Source organism: Melanaphis sacchari, unplaced genomic scaffold (genome assembly GCF_002803265.2).
Source record: "Melanaphis sacchari strain LSU unplaced genomic scaffold, SCAv2.0 Contig2_pilon_pilon, whole genome shotgun sequence".
NCBI lineage: Eukaryota > Metazoa > Arthropoda > Insecta > Hemiptera > Aphididae > Melanaphis > Melanaphis sacchari.
The window spans coordinates 1697479-1723982 of record NW_020271173.1 but is presented as its reverse complement, the minus strand read 5'-3'; the positions used below and the strand labels follow the sequence as shown (position 1 = coordinate 1723982).

The following is a 26504-nucleotide window of genomic DNA, read 5'->3' as shown; positions in this document are numbered from 1 at the left end:
TCTCTCACTCTCTCTCTCTCTCTCTCTCTCTCTCTTTCCCTCGTCTGTCACTGCAATAATATGAGTCAGTAGGTTTTCCGACTACGAAATCGCTCACGAGTGCCCACATTACGCACGCGTGATATACGCTAGTAGACACGGCCAGAAAGATCTGTGTAATATATTTATCATATGACGTGTAATGTTATAATATATAATCCTGTAGCAATCGTATGGTTTTTTTTTTTTTTTTTACACCGTAGGTAGAACGTTTTGTACGCGCGTTTTTCCCGTTCAAATAGTATACTTGAAGATTTTTCCGAGTCCGATCAGACCACACGTAGCCGCTGCTGTCGTAATCGAGTAGAATCACATTTGGATCCACATTTTAAGACTGCGTGAGAAGCTTTAAAAACTTTCGATTACACGATTTATATCGAAATAAATCGACCCGATGCATTATAATAATATTACCTACAGATTTCGACTCTGCAGCTCGGGTTTTCGCGTCGTCTCGAATACACCGCGGTGCGCCGGAGGAGCTAGGACTAGGAATGGTTAACGACTATTTTTGGACGTTTCCGCGGCGGCGGCGACGGCTGCGACACGATATTATGTTACGCGGGGCAGCCAATGACCAAAAACATCGTATATTTTCAATCGTGTGATACCGTCGAAACGCGATCTCTCTGTGCGATACGTTTTTAAATTTTATTTTATTTATTATTTTTATTTTTTTATATAGCACTGCCTTTGATGTTTCCAATTATTTTTTCATTTATCCCACGACCTACATTATTTAATTATAAAAAACTTAATATTATATTATACACACAAATTACATTTTTATTGAGTATTTACTTATATAAAATAATTGTGCAGTTTTTAAACGGATTACACAATTTTTTACTCTATTTCGAATAGAGGTACAGTCAGTTAGGTTAAGTGTCGCTGCTGGATGATGTAATTTATTGTAAACATTATACTATTTTGACGTGCACAACTGACGTGAAAGTCAACTAGTCTGTCGGTAATTTGTACACACATTATTGCTGTTGAACACTAAAATATATTATATTATTATAATTATTATTATATATAAATATATATATATATATATATACAGGTATGTAAATATGTATACACAGTGTTGTCTTTTAAATCTACACCCGGACACACTTAGAATAATGATTACCAGTGATAATTTGTTTTGCTATATTCTCCCCAGCTTGTCCTCATAAATGTAAATTTTTGACTTAATAAATAATTGTAACTTTGATACATAAATAGAAAAACTACACAATAAAAAAAGAAATATTATTATCAAAGAACGGAATTACAACCCTCAAAAGAGTCAATGCACTGTTTTTCATATTCTTCATACATATAATAACAATCAAGTTTTCCTACAAGAATACAATTTTTATTCGATACAAAATAATACTTATACCTATACAGTAGCTTGCTCATGTTTATATTCAAAATAAATATTTTTTTCAAATAGTGATTTTTTAAATTTTTAAATACTTAATTATATATTATAATTTACATTAAAACCATATTTAAAAAATAAATACATTTAAGGACTTTGGAAATAACGATTACGCAATTATATATTTTAATCAAAGTTTTGTTTGGATTTTTTCAAACCTTAAAATATTATACTTTTATCCTATTTAATAGAGTGCATCATAATAATATGTATATTATAATACATTTTAAATTATGGCCACGAAATAGTCCTTATACAAGGAGTATGCGAACAATAACGACGAAACGCTACGCCTGTATTCGTTTTCACAAACTCTCTGAATAAAATGTCATTCTCACAACCATATTGTATCGATTGTAGTATTTAGTCGATGAGCGATTTTAAATCACGCACACGTTTGACGTAACTCGTAATATATTATACCTATATAAATATATATCATAATTTATTTATAAGGGTAGTTTTTTATCGCACCCACAGCGAGTCTTGCCTCTGACTGAGAGACATAACGTGTTTGATACAATCGTATTTCTGACGACGTGTGCGGTCGTCCATTAATTTCGGGTGAGCTCAGGTAAAATCAAGTGCCGAAAGATGGAGGAAAAATAACACTAGTTACCGATTGATAAAATATAACACTATAATGATCCAGATGGGCGCGCCACTATTTTCGTGTCGATAATCGCGCGATGGTACCTATAAATTATTATTATTATTAGGTAAAACATTTTATCCATTTTGTTTGCCACTGTCCTCTCTATCACGATGATTGTATCCGTCTCACGGATCCATTGAATTATCATATTTTTTTTTATTTCTTATATCTATACATAATAGTTTAATAGTAGTGCATAGGTTCTATCATTCCGACATACCACTCCTCACAGGACCTCGCGTGGAATCATCAATGATTTTCTACAGATTTGGTTCTTGTCATCATGATTATTTACACGATAAATTAAAATTATACAAGTTACACGATACAACATAAAATAATAATCTTATGTTTAAAGTTGATGTTAAAATATAGTTATCACACAGCATAAGTACAGGTACTAAATATTGACAAAATTATGATATTTTTTTTTTACCGACAAGTTGTGGTTTGATGTTGTATCCACTTAATATTTTATACACGAAGGAGGAGTATAATATGGCTGTCCGTTAGCGCGTTCGTAAAAATTAAGGTTTTTAAGTTTTTAAAACCCACTCGGTTGCTTGCAAACATCTATCATTGTTTCGTTCCGGTATTCAGCGCAGTGTAGTGTATTACAAAGCTTTGCAGAGAGGCGTTAGATATTAAACGAAATGATAAAAGTATTGTCAACTGCGGCATATAGATATTACTATATGATTTTTAGTATATTGAATTGAGGGACATCCGGGTACAAGTTAGATATTATAAAAGGGATCGTCGGAAAAGTACATAATACGATTACGATATTTTGTAAATTATATTATAGCAAGTATTATCTTTATCTACAGGTACGTGCGTGCTGTTTTATTACGACTTTCCTCGCAAGGCCGTAAATACATACATACACAATATGATATGTGTTGTATTATTTTAAACGAATAAATATATAGGTACGTGTGTTCTGCAGTTTGTATATAATACATATACGTATATCGTATAATGTTATATGATATAAATTGGTTTTCGTCCTCGCGCGCACGTGTGCACGTAATGATTGTGCGATAATCATATTTCTCACGATAAATATTGTCAACGAGACAAAAGTACACATCATGCTATAATATACTTATATGTTTCGTATAATATCAATCGATTAGTCCGAGATTCAACGGCGGCGCGAGTTGTGTGGAATCTCAGCGTGTATGCATACATACATATTATACATATAACTAATAATATTATAATACGTGCGTATGTGATGTATATGCTCGGTAAAGCACTTGTAAAAAGTAAAATCGAATAATAATAATAATAATAATAATAATAATAACAATAATACTACAGTATATATATACATATATAGTATATGGACGATGGTCGTAATGTAAACACTCGTGTGTCCGTAATTTAGAGACAAAACAGACGGGTATACGGAGTACCCTCGCATACGTTCGTCGGATAAAGAAAAGTACATATCAGAAAACGTTGTCGTCTTCATCGAGCGTGAAATATTGTTTACACTAGGGGTCACCAATTTGTATTTTTGGATAGTCATTGGAAATGAAATTCCGAAAGTTTTCGTGGGTCATCAAAATGTCATGTACAATGTTTAACTAATGAAAAAAAAAAATGGAAAAATTAAAAATTAAAATTAAAACTTTTTTTAATTTACGATAAAATAAAAATTTATACATATAGGTTTATAGATAATTTAAAAATCAATTTCTTGACTTGACACATATAATTCGTCAACATGACGTAATTTTGTGATCTTTGACCTATACTGTTTCGTATTTGTCAGAATATATGAGACATAAGAGTATAGATGTTAGATACATTAAAAGCCGTGTAGTAAGTACCTAAATATTAACTGTATTACAAAATCCGTACGCGGAACCACACAAAAATCGTTCAGTCTTAGGCATTGAATGTAATGCGGACTACTATTATACATTATTTCATAAACCGTTGTTTATATAGGGATAAAGTAAATTTTTTAGATTCTTTTTACATTTAATAGGTTTTCTATGGTTTTGAACTAATTTTACGCATTACCTATTAATTATGTTGCTATTTCATATACCGTTCACAAAAAAAATCCTTCGTTTCCCTTGATATTTGGCACTAGCACGCGTCTCTGTGTGATATAGCACAACGAAATATTATAATATCACCAGTATATTATTATTAAAGTATACACGCATACACGCGCGATTTGGATAGTGGACGAGTGCACTGTGAAAACCGTCTAGACAGTATAGACACACACTCGTCTGTGCGGAGGAGTAACACAATATTATAATAATATCATACAAACATGCAGTAGGTAGATGTAGTAAGTACGTTTATATATGTACATGCAGTGTTATAATTGTCGTTGGGCTGCAGAATTATCGTGAAAATAATAAAAGCAACTTAACGCATATCAGTAATAATAATACGAAGGTCGTGACCACCAACTGTTGAGGTGAAAATATATTTATTTATTTTTTTGAATTTATTGATTCATTTACCACAAAATAAAAATTATAGTGATAATCATATTCTGTTGGGATATCCTCTTAATAGCAAACATTCATTATCCATGAAAACGTACCTAAACATTTTCGTAAATAACTTTTTTTTTACATAATTTGAAAATCTTTAATATTTTTTAAGTTATTACAATTTTTAAGACGATATACATTTTTAGTGTAATCAGAAAAATTAGAATATACTTCTGAAATTTTCACTGTAAAAATATTATATTTTAATTAAATAGTTAATATTTACTGAATAGTTCACATATTATCTACATGCATCATAAAATGTTGGTCTATATTCTCTCCACTCATCCAATTTTAAATACTTATAATCATTTTAAATTTAATTTTTATACATTGAAGTTCTCAGAAAATATTCATATGAAATTGAAAATTGTAACCATATGATGTCATTCAAAAAAATAGAAAAATTTAAAGATTATAACTCAAAAGTAATTTCCTTAGTTTAACAAATTAAATAACTTTACAGGCGCTTAATCGGTTATACATTACTATAAATACCTATATTGTAATGAATAATATAACATATTATAATAAATATTAGTCTATCGTGTTTTATTGTTCGATAACTCTACTGACATGATATTCCTTAATTATCGAATTATTTTCCTATTCTGAAAATCACCAAGCGACGTTATTGCTTTTGACTATCTACTTCCTTACTATCTGTGCATATATTATAAGCTACTCGTACAATTAAATATTAGAATATGTCTGTAACAACGTAGGCATGTTTAAATATGTTTTACTGGTTCTGCACATTGAAAAGAAAATAATAATATTATTACGTATTTAATATCTATGTTTTGCAAATTCGATGTGAAGACTGTCGTCAAATCAAAACCATTCATTTTTATGTATTCTTTGCTTCAGCAATGTCGCAAACCCGTGGGAGTTATTAATAATTATTGTTGTTCATACAATTAAAAATAATGTTATGAAAAGTACAATAATTTTTTATACTATACGAAACGGACTTGATTGCACATCATTTAATAAAAATGTTTTTTGGAGATATATCTTTATTCTGCTTGAGTATTGTGCTAATAATTATTATATTATATAATATATTTAAATTATGTACATAATAATTTCAAATCACCTAACCCAAAACAAAAAAATGTATTCAATTGTCATTCATTACATCATAAAAATTTTTCATCTATTCTTTATGAAGGTATTCCAATGTAATAGATGTTGTTCACGAAAGAGCGAGAATGCGAAAATAGTGACATTTTTTAAATAGGAAACAATGTTATTTTTTTAAACGATTTTACTCGGTAAGCGTAGTGTTTATCCTGCACCTAACTTACTAAAATGTGTGAACAGAGATGTATTATTTACAAGTATATAATATAATACGAAAACCATAGGTATTAATTATCGTTCGATAATGGGTTAGGTTAGGTGATGACCGATGGACTTCGAAACTAAAACTCGAGTGCGTGAGGAATTTGATGTAACCAGTTAATCTAACTATAAAACCAAAACCAAATCCACACTCGATAAACACTTGTGTTGTTTTTTTATTTTTTTTTTTTTCTTATTATTATTTTGTTTGTTTAATAGTTTAATTTCGTTTAGTCGACATGAATGACCTTGATAAGGTTATGAGGAGCTCCTTTGCACTGAAACCGACACACCATGCGCGCGCTTGTGTGTTGGGGAGGATATAGGAAGAAACGCGGCCGTTCAGAACAATGGGAAACGTTAGAGATAATTACATGGCCCAGGGTAACCAGTAGTAGTATACTAGTCATACACACACACACTTACTACAAGTTATTACTATTACTATTACTATTACTACTACTACTACTACTACTACTACTACTACTATTACTATTACTATTTCTACTAATACTACTAATATTACTGTTTAGACGCGGCATTCAGTATTATTACGTTCGTGTTGTTATGTGTTCTTTCTCTTTGCCGCCTTCTTCCCTTGTTTTTTCTTTTATTATTATTATTTCTTTATCATTATTAAACGCACTCGAACGTTTCCGCCTCTTTATACACATTATTATGAGGACGAACGCCGTAGTTCGAATCACCAGCCCCGCGTGTATAATACACGTAATATAAAGTAGGTACCACCGAGCGCGCGGTAGGTGTATATACATAAATATGCTATTCCATTATTATTATTATTATTGTTATTTTATATATACATACCGCGACGATTCCCACCGTCGCCGACAAATCGACGGCGTTAGAGTAAAAAAAAAAAAATTAACACCACCCTCTCCCCGCAAACGTACGGGCAGACGTCCGCGTTAATCCGTATACATCTTCGCGGTGCAGTTAAAACCGTAATATTTCATGTACAGTACATAAACATGAGTAATAGCAGCACAACTATCTACGCAGACACGTTTGAATTAAAGTATCCGTTTTAAGCAGTATTTTTGTCTCATTCGGTCACACGGCGATGACGGTGCCGCGGCGGTAGAGTTGAGGAGTCGGTCGTCGGAACAAGAGCGAGTCCCATCTAATACTGTACACGTATTATAGGCATGCAAACGACAGTAACACGTTTCCTAGTTATAGGTATATCAAATATAAATAAACACTCCGACCGTTGTGCAGCTATCGATATTTTCTATTTGATCGGAGTTTTGCGTAGAAACCCATTACGCGTAAATGTAGTAGGTATATAGTTTATGCTGCGACGTTACTGAAATGTAGTCCGTGTTGAAAAATTATACCATACGAAAAGAGCCCTAGAAAATGTTTTATACCTATCGTAACACTATAGGTTCCCATACTTCGGTTGTCTATAACACACTATATTGAAGTACTTTTACAAGACATTATGCATAGGATTGAATGTCTACAATTGAAATAAAAAAAAATGACCACCACTCGTATAAATATTTAATTTAGTGTTCATACAAGCTGTATAATATAACTTAGGACACAACGAAAAATAGATTATGTACACAGACGTCTATGCAGATCATACATAATAATAAAATAACTACTGATAAAGTTTGTATAAGCGACTCGTCTACATGATATAATTGTTTTGTCTCGAAATTTCAGACGCGTAAAATGTATAGCCGCATAGGTATAAGATTGTTGTAATGGGGAACATATATAATCAACATCAGGAGCATAAAATTATAGTAATGAATTTCACCGGAGTGACTCGTTCGTTTTCTGTACGGTAATAAATAATAGCTGTGTTTATAATAATAAATGACATATAGACACATATAGTGTACATAATATAATTTCGTTATTCATTAGCGATTATTTATTCCTTGGCGTTGTATATATTCTGCGATTATTCGGTACGTGTAGGAATCATAAGTTAAGTTGTGCACTTGAGCGTCGCATATATTAGTCAGAAAAATGACGTCCGATTTAAAAGATTTCAACGTGATATTTTAACTAATTATTCTTCCAAAACGCATACGTACACACACGCACATTTATACGCGAGGGATCCACCGAATAGCTTTTACGATTCCGACGGTATCGCGTAATTAAATGTATACTCACCACGGTGTCAATAGTCTGTTTGAGATGTAAATGTTCCGTTGTAACTATAATCTCATAATCGATATTATACATATTATAAATATTTTATAACCGATATCAGATTTTACTGTAGCAGTTTTTGTTTTTTTTTTTTCTTATAGGATTTCGTCAATAATCCACTAAATAAATGTTGTACTAAACAACAACTATTAAAATTATGTTTTTATATACATTTCATCATTGTAATATAATTTAAATCGTTTTATGTTTTCTCTGATTTTATTCTTCACCGGAGCGGAACAGGGGTAACGGCTTCGGCGGGTTCTCAAGTGATTCTCTAACGATAGATGACGGTGACGGAAATCCTATTAAATTCTATGACATAGCCAAAAATTAATAATACAGGAAGCCCAATTCCCATACAGCTATCACGGAAAACTGGAAATATGGTGGCCCACTCTGTACAATATACATTACTGTAGAAATGAAAACTAACTGATGAAATGCTTCTCGACATCGTCACCATATCATACTGTAGAAAAATCATATGAAATATTACATTAATTTTCGACGACCACATCACATATAATTAGTTCTAAGAAATGCACAGATATTTTAAACATTTTTTGTAAGTACATTTTTTTAAATAATATTTTATACACTTATTTTACTGATTATTGGTTTACATCATACGACTGTATACCTACTACACTTTAAAATAATACTATATACTTATGTTCAATTTAAATTTTGACGGTTGATTGTAATTTAATAGTAAACTATTAATTCCATTATCTATTTCGTTTAAGTTCAGTAATGATAAACAATGCGTAAACTAGCTAACTCATAATTACCATAATTTCAACAATTAAATTTCATACGTTAATTGTTGGTTTCCAACTCTAAACCTACTAAAAGTGTTAAAAAAATTATTTTGACTATAAACTTAAAACTTTAAAATATATATCCTACTAACATAACTTAACTAAATTAAGATTTACTATTATAATGCCCAGCCTTGTCTAATATTATATAAAATTCATCTGAAGTATAGCGTAAGCTTTACAATATTAGAAATGCGTAATTTGAGTAATTACGAATCACTTGACATAGGTGTTGAACGCCAATTATAGATCAAATTTAAAGATAAAAAATATGTAGTGTAACAAAGAACACCTGTAAAAACACTCAGAAAATTGTTTTTTGTTTTTTTTCTTTCTCGTTTAAATAGACTAATGACCTAATCGCATAAATGTAGTACTAGCTATTGTATTAATATTATTACTTAAAAATAAATTAAATATATAATGCATTAAAGGTAGGTCCTTAAATAGGTTGTCATCGCGTCAGTAATATAATAAAAACGCTTGCTTAAACATTCTATTCTCTTCCGGCTTATGAACACCTAATTGCTAATTACATTTTTTTTATTTATGTTTATTAATTATTATTAATTAATAAGAACACATTACTTATAGCTTATCGCTATCATAATACTTGTATCAAATATATTTTAAATTCTAAGCAGAGCGATAAATATTTGTATTTAACAATGATGTGTTTTTTTCTGTCATCACTTTTTAAAGCAGTAAAAATGCTTAAATTTTCAACTTCAGGTATTAGGAGAGGGTCGAAAATAAAAAATTAAACAAACGGTAATTTTCACACAAAATTAGTCAACGAAAATATTGATTTTGTTATTTTTTGTTGTAATTCAAAAAAAAAAAAATAATAACCGTAGATACCAATTTGAAATATTTATAAATTAACATTTATTAAATAAACTATTAAGAATGTTAATTCTTTTTAAGCTATTTATAGATATTTAAAAAAGTTTTATTTTTTTTTTTTTTAATTTATACTCATTAAATTTTCGTAAAAAAGTTTTCACTCAGTCAAAAAGCTTAAAAATACAAACGAGGTTCCTTACAAGTTGTCATTAAAGCTAAATTAGATATTTAAATGATGAATAACAACTTTTATAATATCATGAAGTTTACGCTTATTATTATAATAGGTTAACAGACCAATTTGCTCAGAATTGTATGTTCTGTTCAATCGTTTTTCATTGAACTCAAATTTAAAATAATATACATTACAGAGACTTACTGTAAAGGCGATCGGTTATCTACTTTCTCTATTTTTAAAATGTTTTTATTCTGTCAAAAAAACTTATCATTAAAACTATCTAGTAAATGGAGTGCCAAAGTGTTATAAATCTGGTCAGTATAAACTGTTTTGTAAAATACAATAATAAATGTTCAGTTTAGAAATATTAAAAGCACCAACATCTCACACCAGCTATTTTTTTTTGTCTATTGTGCTACTGATTAAGTGATATCAACTATTATACAACTAATATTATGTAGTTTGTATGTACACGCAGAACCGTTTTTCATAACTATATTATATTCGTATATACAAATATTTCATGTTATAAACATTATACATATACAGCGATATCATGGCAATGTCCGGTATGTAATTTTTTTATAATCATATAAAAAATGTAATTAATTTGTACATTGTCGTCGATTGATCATACAGTATTTTTAAGAACGGGCTGTGTTATATAATAATTCTATGATATGAAATTAGACCAATAAAAAAAAAAAAAAAAATGAAAAATCTAAATCGCACAAGGAGTTAGTAAAAAATAAAACGGAAGTACGAAAATCATAGATTATACTGTACTAATAAGAAATACGTCTATAGTTCTAAACTTATAAACGGTTAATACGGGAGTCGCACGTTGTAAGCGAAATCTTATTGCTTCCGTTTTTTGCATCACTCACGGTATTATAACGTCGTCGGTAATAATGGTATGATTACTTTTTACCGCTACTTTATACTACAGCGTATATATTATAATTATAATATGCACATTGTCCACATTACATAGTATATCGTTGTTTTATTCGGTATTAATAAGAATATAAAACGAACGGGTTGGTTGATAAACTAAACCGAATATTCGTTGTCGATGCTAATCTCAATGTATATCATATTATAATAATATGCGTGTACATAATATATTTATATAAACGTATGCATATTAACGCTATATATATTATGCATATATAATATATATATATATATATATATATTATACGCTATAATGTACGCCATGTGAATAGTTTAAATGCTATCGGGCGAGGTTCGCTGATTAGTGTAACACGCAAATGAGTTAAGTGCATTTGGTAACAAAATCGTGTGTAGACTGTATAGTGTATATGCATACAATACGCTTTCGCGGAATCGTTTTGTATGTTATTATTTATACTATAATAATATAAAAGTAGTGATTTTTTTTTCATTAAATTTATACTGATAATTGGAAAATCTCTTATTTTCTCTACAATATTCAGTTGTCCATAAAGATAGTTTAAATCCAATATTCAATAAAGAAACTTAAAAAATTACAATATTTATTCAAAGAATAACGCATTTTTGGAAGAAATAAAAAATTAACTAATCGAATATTAATGATCCGTGGACATTTCATACGATTTTCGAGCCTTTAAAAATCTGCTAATCAAAATTTAAAATTGTTGATATTAATTCAATAATAATATATTAGATAATATATTTTATATAACTTGAGTACCTACCTAATTTAAAGTTTAAATCATATGTTAACAACTATTTGAAGCATTTTAACAAATTGACTTATGAAATGGTTTTCAAAATATAATTTTGTATAAAATATCTTACATTTTACTAGATAATTTCACCATATACCTACTATATACATTTTACATTTTACTTAGAGATCAAGTTCGATATTGCCATTATTATAGTAAAACATTGCAATTTCTAGTTGAAATAGTTATAAACATGTCTTGGACAAATTTTCATGATCGATTTAAAATATTGTTTCGTCTACGGACTTTTCCATTATTTTTTGATATTTATGTAATTTTTAGTAGGTACATAACTTAAGTATAAGCGAATATAATATTGTACATAATGCCACAAAATAATTAGAAGTAAGTCCAAAAACGTACTGCCGTGGTGTCGTGACTTACAGTATACTGGTGTTGCTTTGTAGGTAGTTGGTACATTAGTTACATTATAATTTATAGCTCTTCTTGCATCATAAGTTATTATTCACACTATACAATAGTATATCATTATAATATAGTATGTGTATATTATATAGAAAGAAAACACTACTATCGTACCTTTATATTATATGTGTTTCCCCAGCTGCAGTATCTGATATCTTTATAATATGACATTATTTTATAATGCATACAGAATTAATTATCTATAATATATATTCATATTCTTTATCTGTTACCGACGCGCTTAAAATATATAATATTGAATATCGTAGATTATTGTAGTCAAGGTTGGAATCAAAAATACAAAGATACATCTACATATAACTTTAATATTACGCTCTAGTCGACATGAACGATAGGTATAGAATAAAAAAATAAACAAAGAACTTAAAGTTTAGAGTACATAATCTATATATAAAAAAAAAAACCTTGCAAACTAAGTAATAACAATTATTATGATGGTTATTTTAAAATATAAATATTTAATATTGTGATGTCGATATTTTAATTTGATCGTAAAATAGTAATAACCCAGTTAACTCAATTATTATGTCAACGCGTAAACCATGTGACCGTGTATTATATATTAACTACTGTGGTAAAATAATGCACATATGAAATTTAATAATACAATAATACTTATTTGAATCTAGACTTAATAATACGCAAGTGTACTTGTGATTTTTAGTTTTCTTTCTTAACATTTATATCGTAGATCATTTATATGTATTATATCTTAATCATTGTTATTAGTTCATTATATAGTTGTACGTAGAGAAAGATTCAACGGTGACCGATTCAAATAAATAACATGACATTTATATTTAGGTACAGTAGGTGCGTTCAATGCGTTCATGTTTTATAAATGTGATAATCGCTTGACATCGCATTTACCATCATGCTCTAAATATTTGATTACAGCGTGGTATTTCGCTTAAAATAATACCATACATCACTTAATATGTTTTGAGCTATACGTAATTAAACAAAAAAAGAAATATATATATAATAACGTAGAGTGGACGATGATGACGATTGCTTTTGGTGTCACATATCATATACGAGTATAGATATATGTGTATATATTACTATATTTGGATATAACATATTTTAATATGTCCCGCAAACACATCCGGAGTTGTATATCTCGTGTAGTTTTTCAGAACACAATATAAACATAAGAGTAAAAATAAAAAATAAAGGTTGGCAAGCGAGTACAACTCTGCTTTACGGTAGGCGTGTCGAGTGGGTCACCGTATTGAGTGTATTAGGTGTGTTAAATTCAAATTCAATATGGTAGAATATCATTGAAACGAAAAACGAATCTGAGCAAAGACATTCTGTGTATAGTAGAATTCATAATAAATTTAAAATTTAAGTCCTCCTCCCTACAAATAATATTTTTGATTTATAACAAAATAATTTGCATAGTTATTCTTCATTTAAATATGGTATTTCATCAACATTTGAACTTCATAATTATTATGTTCATAAAAAATATTTGTGAAATTACACAATTTGTTTTAGTTCCAATAATATCTAACCATAAGAATAATAATTATTCTATTATATAGAATATTAATTATTAATATTCTATATTTTACGTTATTGTGATGGGATTATGCTATCATAGCTTAGAATAGTACGATAACTTTAGCTATAAATAATAACTATCTACAATATACTGATAATATTTTAGTAAATGTTAAAATTAAAATAGACAAATTCAAATGTAAACTATTTTTCGTTATAATATTAATAAACATAATCCTCATTTATTGACATATAGGAAATATATCTGATAGATATCAAATTAAACTATTTCAACAACTTGTTATTCATTGATGTTTCTATTTAAATAACCAAATTATCCATATAATCTACATTCATTGAAATTTCAATTTAAGATTTCTTAATTGTATGTAATATGTATAATATATTAACATACTTGATTAGTAATATGAATTGGATTACTTATTAGTAAAATATAAAGTTACTAAAAATAATTTTTTTTTTTTTATATTAATATATTTTATTAACCATGTATAATTAATATGCATGGATAAATTTATCACTATTATATATTTTAATGAAAAAACCGAATCCAAACGAAAATAAAATTCGACGCATGGGTACTATTCATTTTTCTAGGTAATCAGTACATGAGGCTATAACTAATCATTATAATCTAAATAGCTGAACAATACGAATCGACATCTTTGTTGTTAAAAAAAAATAATGTTTAAAGCAAATTTTAGCCTGAATAATTGACTATTGTGATGTTTTGATGTTCCGTTGTCTCAGACTTTTCCTGCTACGATCACCACAATAGAGATCCTGCTATACTTTATTGAGATAGGACTTACCCTTACTGTTATTTGTGGAGAGAAAATTCCCAACTCACGAAGCACGGTTTGTGAAATATTCGAATCTACAGTGAGCAGACTAGTCGTGACATAATGTATATGTTCAACAAACGATATTTTAAAACTGTAGGCAACTGTTGTCGTGTGTTTATATACTGTTTATACTATGTTAGTATTGCTTTAAAAATGTTTGTTAAACATAAATCGTATAGCACGTATCGGAAACGTAACTAAAATCATTCATTTTATTATTCTGATGCATCACTTAAAACAGTATTTACGACTAGTCTCGGACTAGAAGTAGAACAAAAATTACAAACTGGAGCACGCAGAGGTGCCGAAAGTGGGTTTTGACTATCTTAAATGTCAGTATGTAAATTTAGTACTTGTGTGAGTAGGTGCTTTAAAATGAATTATGTTATAGACATTTTAAAGGACATTGACGCCTCAGGAGCACATCTCTGAGTAAAGGCCATGACACATTTCATTTTTATGCAACGCGTATACGTTTTATTCCAGTTCTATAATATAGGTACATCCGGCGCCGGTTCGTTGTGATTTCAATCATGTCAATCACGTACAGCTGGTTTGCCTGAAAAAAAAACACGGGAATATGACATTTGTATAGTTGTCATATTATTATTATTATTATTATTTATTGATTTTTTTATGAATGTATACGAATAACAGTATTATATTATTTATTATGTTGCGTTAAAAATCGATGGAAAAAATGTTTTGAAACTGAAATCAAAAAACCGATTTTTCGTCTTCCGCTCGTTGTATGGTATTCTTTGGAGGAGGGGTATTGTAGGAGGGCGTGTTGGCGGGTGTATATTATACTGTAGTTATACGGTGTATTGTCGTATCGATATGATAATAATATTATCATTTATCGTTACTGAAGTCTGGGCGGCGACGTCGGGATGCGCGCTGCACACGTGTTCGTTCAACTGTCCGCAATACACGTCGAATCACTGGCACACAGCCACCTGGCACGGTATATCCGGAAAGTACCGCGGCACACGGACTCGTTTTCGTTGATGTGCCGCGCGGATACCTGCTCTCGATGCACCCGCGGTATACGATTGAGTCGGAGCCTGTCAACGGTTTTGCCAAACTTCTTGAGGACGACGAGCTCACGTCCATATAGGCGCACTACTTTGCAGTGTTGAAGTTCGGGGTGGTGTTGAAATTTGTATTCAACAGCATCAGTGAGTATGACTGAAAAATTGCTCTCCTCCCGGGGTGGAATCTAGAAATGACCGACTAGTCCGACAAACGGGGCATTTTGGGTTACGATGGATGGCCACGATCTCCTTGGCCGAGTCGACGATGACGACGCTGGCCCGTCCGCTACCAGGGTAAATGTTGTAATTGCACGTTCACGGCCGACTTACAGACAACTTATTGTTTATACGACACGTTCGCGACAGTTGATTTGTTTACTATATGTGTATTGAAATTAATTTATCGCGTTTGTTTTTTACAATCTAACCTAACCTTGACAAGCGTTTTATTCGTCATTTTTTTGTTAACGACAATACCTAATACGATAACATGATTTATTACAAACTTCTATAGATACCTACCTACTCACTTATCAAGACTAATAAGAAATTATGTCTAATGTGATAACGTTATAGGGTTTAAGTCAACCCCAACATGTGTAGATTTTTATAGCATACTATATTAATAGTAGGTATTTATAAATAATAAATTCCATGATTAATAATGACATATTTTATTTAAATATTCAATTACGTCAACATTTGAACTTAAAATGACTATAAAAAAATTGTAACATATTAAACTGAGGAAGTCTTACTATTATATATAATATACTACTATATATTATGACTTAAAATTTGGGTTTTTATAAGAACTATTTAAGAGAAACATTTTACGTAACATTTTATTATAATCGAACCTTATCTATACAAATTGAAAATTGTATCAGTTTGTGATTAAAAAATAATTTACTAATCTTCGTGATTTTTTACTTCAAACGTTTATAAAAAATTATTGTTGATTTATACGTTTAACTTGTTACAAGTTTTAATTTTTTTATAAAATTCATAGAAAACAATTGTTAATTTAAAAAGTTTAATAATTCAAAAACAGTCAAAATTGATGATATTTTTAACTTTAAATTACGCTGTGATGTACCAAAAATGGTTCATTAAACATCTAATGGAAATTTTTCGAAACACAGCCAAATAAGAAAATTAATTTTGTCAAAAACTTTAGCTACAAATCTACTTTTACCACCCTGTTGAGTTAGTTATAAACTGTTTCTATCACAATAATTCATTCACGTTATTCAAGCCTTCTATTTAAAGATTAATTCCGTACTTTTTTCTCGTATTGTAGTGCATACGCAAATTTCTATCTTTAATGAAATTTCAACTTAAAATATACGTCCAAGGTGTTTAATGCACATTATAATACATTCACCACAGAAAATTCGCAAATATTACAGTTTGTATTTTTTTATGTCGAAGAAATAATTATTCTCTAATTGATAGACATTTATTCATGGTTTTATGATAGGATAAAACGACTTTTTATATAATATTATATGAGTAATAATTCTCTGAATACCCTATGAATTATATTCTTAACCACGGTCAGGGTGCTTGAGAACCACAATTAAAATTACAAGTTCGATGCATTGATAATTTGATATAATAAAATTAAATAATACACAAATATATTTCTAAAGACCTAAATTAAATTAATCGCCTGGAGTTCGTTAGTGCATTAGATTTTATTGTCATAGTACCACTAAAATTGACACGGTGTGATCCTTTTATAGTTTTAACATAGGTGTGTGCCATGCGTATATTTATGTACGGATGACTATAATATATCCATTATCTAGTATGCATTATTTTATATTATGTATATTTAAATTTTTTTTTACTTTATTTTTATTTTTTTTTTTTTTAGTGCCAATATTAGTTACAGTTTAAATAAAGAACACTAAAATCAGCATATGTATCTATTATATCGAAAATTAAAAAAAAAACATTTTACATAAGACTAATTCACATTTTATAAACTATTGATAGAAAATATTTTTTATAAGAGTATTCATATTCAGAATACACTTTTAAAAATTAGTAAAAAATAACATGTGACAAAAAATATCATTCTATAACTTAACGGTCTAAAACCAACATAAAAATTACAGTATAATCTATATTATGCTATATTTATATTCATATTAGTTTAAACTTCAAAGTAATTAAAAATTATGTAGATTTAAACATGAAGTACTAAATATACAACATACAATATACAATATACTCATACTTCTAATAGCAAATCATGTATTTTGATTTAAAAAAAAAAAGGAGTTCGATACTTCATTTTTTTTAGATGCCTTTCTTGCCAAACAATTTTGCTTTCAACATAGTACTATTTCAAAAGTTCCAGTAAACTTAACACATAAGAATTATCTATAAACACTTTTAGGGTATATTTTTTAGATTACTTCCGGTTTGAAGATAAAATAGTATGGGTACATTGGGTACATAACATTTCTGTTTATATGCATAAAAAAACAAATATTGTTATCATTTATGTACTAACATTTATTTACATTAATATTATTACTTATTTTTAACTTCAAAATGTTTAAGATAAGAAATATTATAAAATATATTATACTCAACGCTCGGCTCAGAATCTAAAAATCTATTATATACACTATATATTATGTATTTTGAAAGTGTCTTAAACTATTAAATCCTATTAAAATTCACATATTTGCAGCATTATGGAAAATATTAATAGTACACTACTAACAACTAATAAAAGGCACAACAAGTTAGAAAGTTAGAAATTAGCTTTGAAGTTAATTTTATCGATGGCTTCTAACTTTACTAATTACATTGTTCATAAAGTAACTGAGTAAACTAAATTTAAATTAGTTGTATTTTTTTTCATAATTCTTGAAATTTTTAACCAACTAATTAAAAAATATCAAATGTCTATGGATTACAATAAAATATTATAAACCGTCCGAGGAGAAATAAGTGAATATCCAATGTCGTAAAAATTTCACTTCAAACACTCATAAAAAATGAATGTGACTTTCTAGTATTTTTTTTTTAATTATATATATAAAATCTTACGCTCAATTTTCAAATCTCAAAAATAAAGAGACACCTTTCTACAAATTTCAAAATAAAACAAAACATTTTTTAAGATTTTATAAGTTAAAAAATAAATAAAATACAAATCATATCATTGTATAATTAATACGTTCATTACTCCGCTCAGAATCTAAAAAAGTAGCATCTTTGTAAATCCTTATTTTTCTCCTTCACTCAATAAAACAAACCCATACTGTAAATTAAAAATATATAACATGTAGTCAATATGTGCATATTTAATAGTTATTACCTATGCACACACGCATACAAATTGTAGATATATTGATATATACTTTATCATGGGTTTAAATTAAATTGTACAAATAATTTTTAAATTTCGTCTTTGGACGTCGTATTTTATGTATATTAATCGCATAAAATGTATCAAAACTTATTTTATAGGTTATAAATACATAGACAACTGGCGTGTCACAGTATTTCACGTGCCGCTTTAAACTTAGCGTGTAAAAGTACCTTATCACATTATTTGCTTGATATATCTTTACAGGGGTGATACAGTGGTATTTCTTTTACAAATTATAAACGAGTATACATAATATAATATAATATAGTAAGCGTATTTCCGACGATATTTTTATAAATTGTTCTATCTCATAAGAGTGATAAGCCTATAAGTGCACTTAGTATATTTACTTAATGCGCGAGTAGATTATTGCTTTTGCACGAAACGTCAATATACTCCTGAGACAAATCAATATGAAAAATCGTTTTCGGTGACTACAAAAGTGAAGACAAGTGTTGATAAAATAAAAAAATAAAAGTCAAGTCAAAATACGTGTCACCCGGTACGGTGATTATTTTACTTTGAATATACGGTAAGTCGTATAAAATATTATAGCTCAGCGGCCCCGGGAAAGTGTTAACATTGGATGATGGTTATTAGTATAAGAATACACGTATAATGGTGGTTACCAGCCGCGAGTTCGAAACGGAAACGAGAAAAATAAAAAAAAAAAACAAAGTATCATACCATTGTGACGCGTATAAATAATAGTAATATAATAATATAATATTGTCGATTTCCCCGTGTGAATCGATTTATTCGTCGAAACGACAACGGAGGTACGGGTAATTAATTATCGTTCTGAAAACAACGACAACGGACAGATAAAAGGAAGAAAAAAAAATAATAAAAAACCAACGCGGCTTGGAAACGAAATACGACGTTTTGTTTCTGTATCCCCACCAGAGAAACGCGTGCAGGCTATGCCGGCGCAGGTATCGCGGCGGCTGCGAAGACACGACGGCGGTTTAGGTCGAATCGAAATAGAACTGAAACAGTAAACCGTTGCACACATTTTTCCCACGGTAACACGCTATATATATGTGTGTATATACATTATACACGTATACATGCACGCGTATACACGGCTTAACAGCTATATAGGTAACATTATTACTGTCGGCCGCGACGTTACTCGTCGTCGTAACACATTCACGTTATGCAAGATCGACTCGGTCGCAGCAAAGACTTAAACCGGCAAAGTCCGAATGATTATGTTACCTCGGCGGCGGCAACGACGAACAGACTTACCGAGTTTCGAATATTCTAACGGTATAGTATGTTCTACAGTGATAAACCGTCGACATTGGTGGTGGCGGAGGGATGAATACAAACCCTACTAAAAAATATAACGCGGTTTTCGTAGACGTCGGTTGACAGAATGTACAAGTCAATAATGAAAAAGCAAGTAAAACAAAAAAAAAAAAAACGAAAAAATATTCACATTTTATTGTGATAAACTGATAATAAGTGTCGTAGGTCTTGGCGTATATAAATATATATATACACATTGAATTGTTATACGAACACATATTAATTTGTACACAAGGGTTGATATATATATAATATATATATATAAGTATATATTACATATATAACACGTATGAATGTATCGAGTTCCGTGTTGTTTTGTATGACGCCACATCGACTTTTAATCGAAGGTAATGGCGTACGTATCGCGCATTGGCCGTACTCGCGTGTCTATTGCTTACAATACAATGCAATAATAATATTATACTCACGTATCGTCGTGTAGCAATGACAAATATGCGACTTGGACATTAAACACGTACGTTCCGCCGTGGTCAAATCTTCTGCTCTCTGTTGAACCGGAACCCAACCTAACCCTGCCGGCCTCGCGCGGGAGACCATATGGTACCTAGATATTCAATCCTTTTGGCCTTGTCGGGCCCATGAGTAGACACAAAGACAAACACACACACACACACACACAAACATGCGTGCGATCTATAAGTACCCACCATATACCTTCATGAAGGTATGTATAACGTGTATATACGTAAATAATATTTGTGTACATAATAGTTGTGTCGAGGAGGGAAAAAAATCGTACGAAGAGAAATTAAATTCGGCACGAACTGCTCCTGCCGGTGCTGTTGTTGTATATGACCACACACGTTTAAAGGTCGGTTAGCCGTGTGGCGGCGGTGACTGCAGTGCGGGCAATAATAGTGTTTATTTTTTTTTTCGGAGGGTATGCCACCAGAAGTAAAAAATAAAAAAAAAAAATAAAAAAAAAAATAAAAGAATATTAGTCGATTGTGTTTTAGAAACCCGATACCGCGCGCGAAGGGACAGGTTGTTATAACGGGCTAACCGGCAGCTACATAGCAGCAACAGTACGGCAGCAGCAACGGCAGCCACAGTCGCTGCCGCCACTACCCCACAAGTGGGTAGACGAAATCGTGCAATTACGTCGCTGTAACCTGTAATTTTTTGTCCGACTTATTCCTATTAGACGTTTTCATCGATTAGGTACCTACGGTGTTTGTGTGTGCTAATACAACGCTCGTCTAGATTACACGGCGGCAGTGTCTCGTCCGTCCCCGCCTGGCCGTCTGATTAAAGCCGACTCGGGAGGAAATTAAATTTTCAGTCATACAACACCGAATATTATACACGACGACGTACAGTTTATAGGTACGCTGCGCCGCTGTTGCCATCGAGTATGAAATAATGCTCACCGTGTCTAAAACGGCCATTAAACGAGTCTATTGTCTGTAGTCAAACGGAAATAATACGCACGCGGTATGGTATATATACACCACACGCGGGTACTGTAGAATAATATGATATATCTATATTATAAATAAATACATATAAAGTGTATATAAGTGATTATATACCAATAGCGACTTACCTGTGTGTGTAAAATAATATATTTAGTCGTTGTCGCCGCCGTCGTAGGTCTACTCAACACCGCGACCGGAGTGTCGTGTTCGTTCGACATAATGTATATTATCATAATCATTTCTATTCGATCAATTTTTTTTTTTTTTGTACATTTAACGAATTAATTGTTAACTTTTCTAAATTGTTCATTCACCGGAAATAAATTATGAACCATTTAAAACTCGTAAATTACTTACACACACGTCACTGAATATATTTATACCAAAATGTCAAAATAATATTACATTAGTAGGTACCTACTTTATCTACTACACGTACATAATACATAATATTATTATTATGTATTTAGGTATGTGTTTATGTATACCGACCGATTGGTGATTGCTGTAAACATATAATCGCACTTTGTCGATATCGTTTAGTGTGATATCACATATTATATTTTTTGAAATCCGAGACAATTATAACAAAAATAAAATTGTCCTCTATGATAATATTATGTACAATCTAATAGATTTGAACAATGTCTGCAGTATACAAACATAATATACCAAACACTTATAATATATATAATTTTATTGAATACGCACTATCACATACCTTAAATGCCAACTGTTTTACGTGTTCGGTTTAATATATAGTAATATTATCGTATGTTGTATATTAAACATTGAATAATAATAAAACATATAAGTATATTGTCTACTTATACGGTACACCATGCACGTGTGATATTATTGTCTTATTTAAAAAAGAAAAAAAAAACGATATAATATACTTTTCTATATTTACGATAAAAACCGATCGTGTTCGCGTACTCGAATTGTCAAAAAAAAAATTTAATAAAAATGTCCACACACAATAGAAACCCGCACGTATGTATATGATAATATAATCCCGATACGTTTCTGGACGACGTTTTAATATTTTATTGGGAATCAAAATATCGTCAGTCTATATTACACAAACCTTAAAACTTTGTTATTAATTTATTATACACAATAAATTATTGTTACAACAGACAATATTACAATATTATTTTTACGACAATTTTTGTAAAAAAAATTATGATTCTTTATGATTTATGTCTGCCACACTATTTTGTTAAACCAGTCATAATCACATAATCAGAGATTATCTTTGTTGAAGTGTAAGTGCCCATCGGAAGATGTTCACTTCGTAGGGAATAAATATCTACATTTATAATATATATGTTACTATAGTATTATCATTGTTATCCCATTCACGAATCTAGCATTACAATAAAGCGTCGTTTTTGTGAATCTGACCCAATTTTTATGGACACATATCGTATTAAAAGAAAGCCCTTTCGTCGTTTTGGATAATAATATATATTTTGTATACACGTGACATACACATATTATAATATGATGTAGCCGGAAAACATCCGATGCACCTCGGTCGCCGGACGTCAAGGAACCCGGGACACCGCCAACGTACAAGACCGGAAATCGAAGACAAGGGCCGTGACAAATCGGTAATTGGGTCAGGCCAGGTACGTTGCCGGATGGGACTCTTTGCTTTGTCTTAATAACCCTTTTTTTTATATTTATTATACTATATACGTTTTTCCATTTTATTATTATTATTATTATTATTTTTTTTTTTTGTACGGAGTTAAATCGCTTCAATAGCATGTCTAATCGGTCGCTCACGTATTCGTCAGTTCCGCTGTCTGAAGGTTTTATTTTTTATTACTTTTTTTTTAATATTTATTTTTTACCACGAGTATTATATTCTCTCAATTCTTTTTGGTGGTCCATTTGCGTGGATTGGCGCAGCGAGCGAAACACAAGAGAAAAACCGCGAGTGCGTGACTCCTGGCGACGACCGCGCGCGTTGGAGGCGGTGGCGGTGGCGACAGTGGCAGTGGTGGCGAGGTAAATTATTATAATATATACTCTATTCTCAGTCGTTTGGACACACTTCCTGTTGTATAGTGGCGGTGACGACAGCAGAAGCCTCCTCTGTGTGGCGAATGCTTTGCCGTTAACAGAAAACCAAGTGGTAGTGGGAGACGGACGGGGACGATCGGAAAACTTATATAATATCTATAGAATATGGTATAGAAAAATAGTACGAGGAAATAAAAACGGTCACACCGATGTAAAAGATTTTGACAGACGACGACTATTGGTTAATTAGCTTCTACCTATACACGCTAAATTCGCACAATCGTTGCTTTGGAAGTGTATAAAAAATATATTACTATTATAATACAAATTATATATGTGTATAATTTCTGAATCATCGATGCCGGTTAACTAGGGTGGCCAGAGAACGTTGACGCCAAGTATATTATGATGGAATTAAATTACATTTGTTGTAAAAATATAATCTTTTGGTGAAACATTGAAGACGATATTATTGTAGTGAAGAAACGACAATAACAAAAACGATCCAACGAAAATATAATTTTAGTATAAGTATTGCAACTTATACATATGTTCTACAATATATATAGTAGTTTCTGAATGTAGAACACAAAATGATAACGCTGATAAAAATAAGGTTAAGTTAAAGTAGAAATAAAACTTAATTTTTAAATTTAAAAAAAAATCAAAGTATAATACAGATAAACTAACATTCTATAACTTATTAGATTTTAACGAAAATTGGTGTTCTTCCGACATAACCGTGAATATTCGTACAACTCAATTTTTGTACATCTAAACATTTCATGATAATATTATAGTATAAAGTCACACTTTAATTATAGAATAATATGCTATCTGATTATAACGTGCGTATATTAAAGTTTGAACTGAAAATCGACGAACCTTTTCGTCCAGTTCACTGTGTGAACTGTGTAAACTGTATTACCTGCTATTCCTACAATCGAATAAAGTCTATACGCTTGAAATTAATTTGTAATATATCAAAGAATAAGCGCTCGTTGAATATAATAAGCAATATTGTTGCTGTTTTATATTTCACCATTTTTCAATCCACAAGTGCACTCGCACTCGCAAACACCCTAACGAAGAAAGAGCGTTACTGAAATAAACACTTTTTATAGTTTTTGTAGTCATATTTCGTACACGGTCGTCGTTTATTATAAGTAAAATAATGACCAATACAATATAAATTAATAAATAGTATTACACTTTTCAAATACTTCTGTATACGTGATGTTTAAAGCCAGTTTAAACACATATGCCATATATACATATTATATTATAAACGGCTATGACGACCAGTGTGATTATTATAACAGTTTTATATAGTTTGGATACGGCGAGCACTCTTTTAAGTAATTTCAAGTCAAATGCTGTTACGCAAGTGTGAATATTTATTATGATACATAATATGTAGTATATATACATATATTTATATAATCGACTTGCAAGCACGCCATCCAATCGTGTACAACTTTTGGCACAACGGCATCGCATATAATATTATTATTACACGAGTAATAATAGTAGTAATAATAAATATTAATAAATATTTTAATAAAAAAAACTACGCAGTGTGCCAGATTTCGTTTTATTATTATTTTTATAATATGTTGATTATTATACTTACTCGTAATAATAAGTTATTATGATTGTATTATTAACATGTGTGATGTGTGCATCTCACACTGTACATCAAACAATTTACTCGTGATTAAGTAATTCAAGTCTAGTTTAACTGCGTTTAGTTAAATATAGGTAACATTGAGTATGATGTTATGAAAACTAAATTTTATAATATCTACATATTATTATGTTTATACTATATTTTATTAGAATAAGCAAACGCATGATAAATCATTATCCAGAGCAATGTTTGCGTTTCGTCGGGCGACCGAGTCTGCCGCGGTATATACATAATATTAGTAATATTGAAACGAACGCACATTATCGTAATATCGTACTTGATATATTGATAATTAACATTGTCGTTATTATTCTTTAGCTCTTAATAGAGCGTCTTAAAAACGACTCGTGCGCACGAACCTCGCATCCAGACAAAACCTATTAAATTAAATTATTACACACGTTATGATATACATATAATATGCACCTCTATACGTGTCAAGATCGTTTGAGTGGGTCTCGGGACAGATGCGCCACTTGAATATCATCGCCATATAAGTGTCGGCGAATCACGTTGATATATGGTTCAGTTATATGTTATGCTCTTAGTTTGTATACGAGTGAGTCTGCGTACAGTCCAATGTCTGTATATATAATATATAGCTCATCCACTGCTAGATTATTTTTTCTGTATCAACAATTATGCAATGGTGTAGCTAAGGTGACATTCGAGAGGAGCGGCCTATTCAAGACTTATTGAACGACTATAACATGTGCGTCGGTTATTTTTCACGGACGAAATCCAATTTGTTAAATTTTTCAACAAAGCTATCAATATTGTCAGACCGGAATAACAAGTTGCGGATCTACGATGGTCACTAGCATTTGTTTGATTTTCTACGCCGCCGATGGCTCTATAATAATATATGATCATTTTTTTGCACTCATGCGGTCATCGATAAGGTAGATTTTTTTTAATTATTTGAACGTTTTGTAGGAGTTTGAGACTAGTAATGATAATTTTAACTATTTCATCTTATTTAAA

General features: G+C 30.3%; 1 pseudogene; it reads left to right on the top strand.

Moving 5' to 3' along the window:
* The window catches only part of LOC112595890, a 68341-nt pseudogene that overhangs the window by 3004 nt on the left and 38833 nt on the right, over positions 1-26504 (top strand).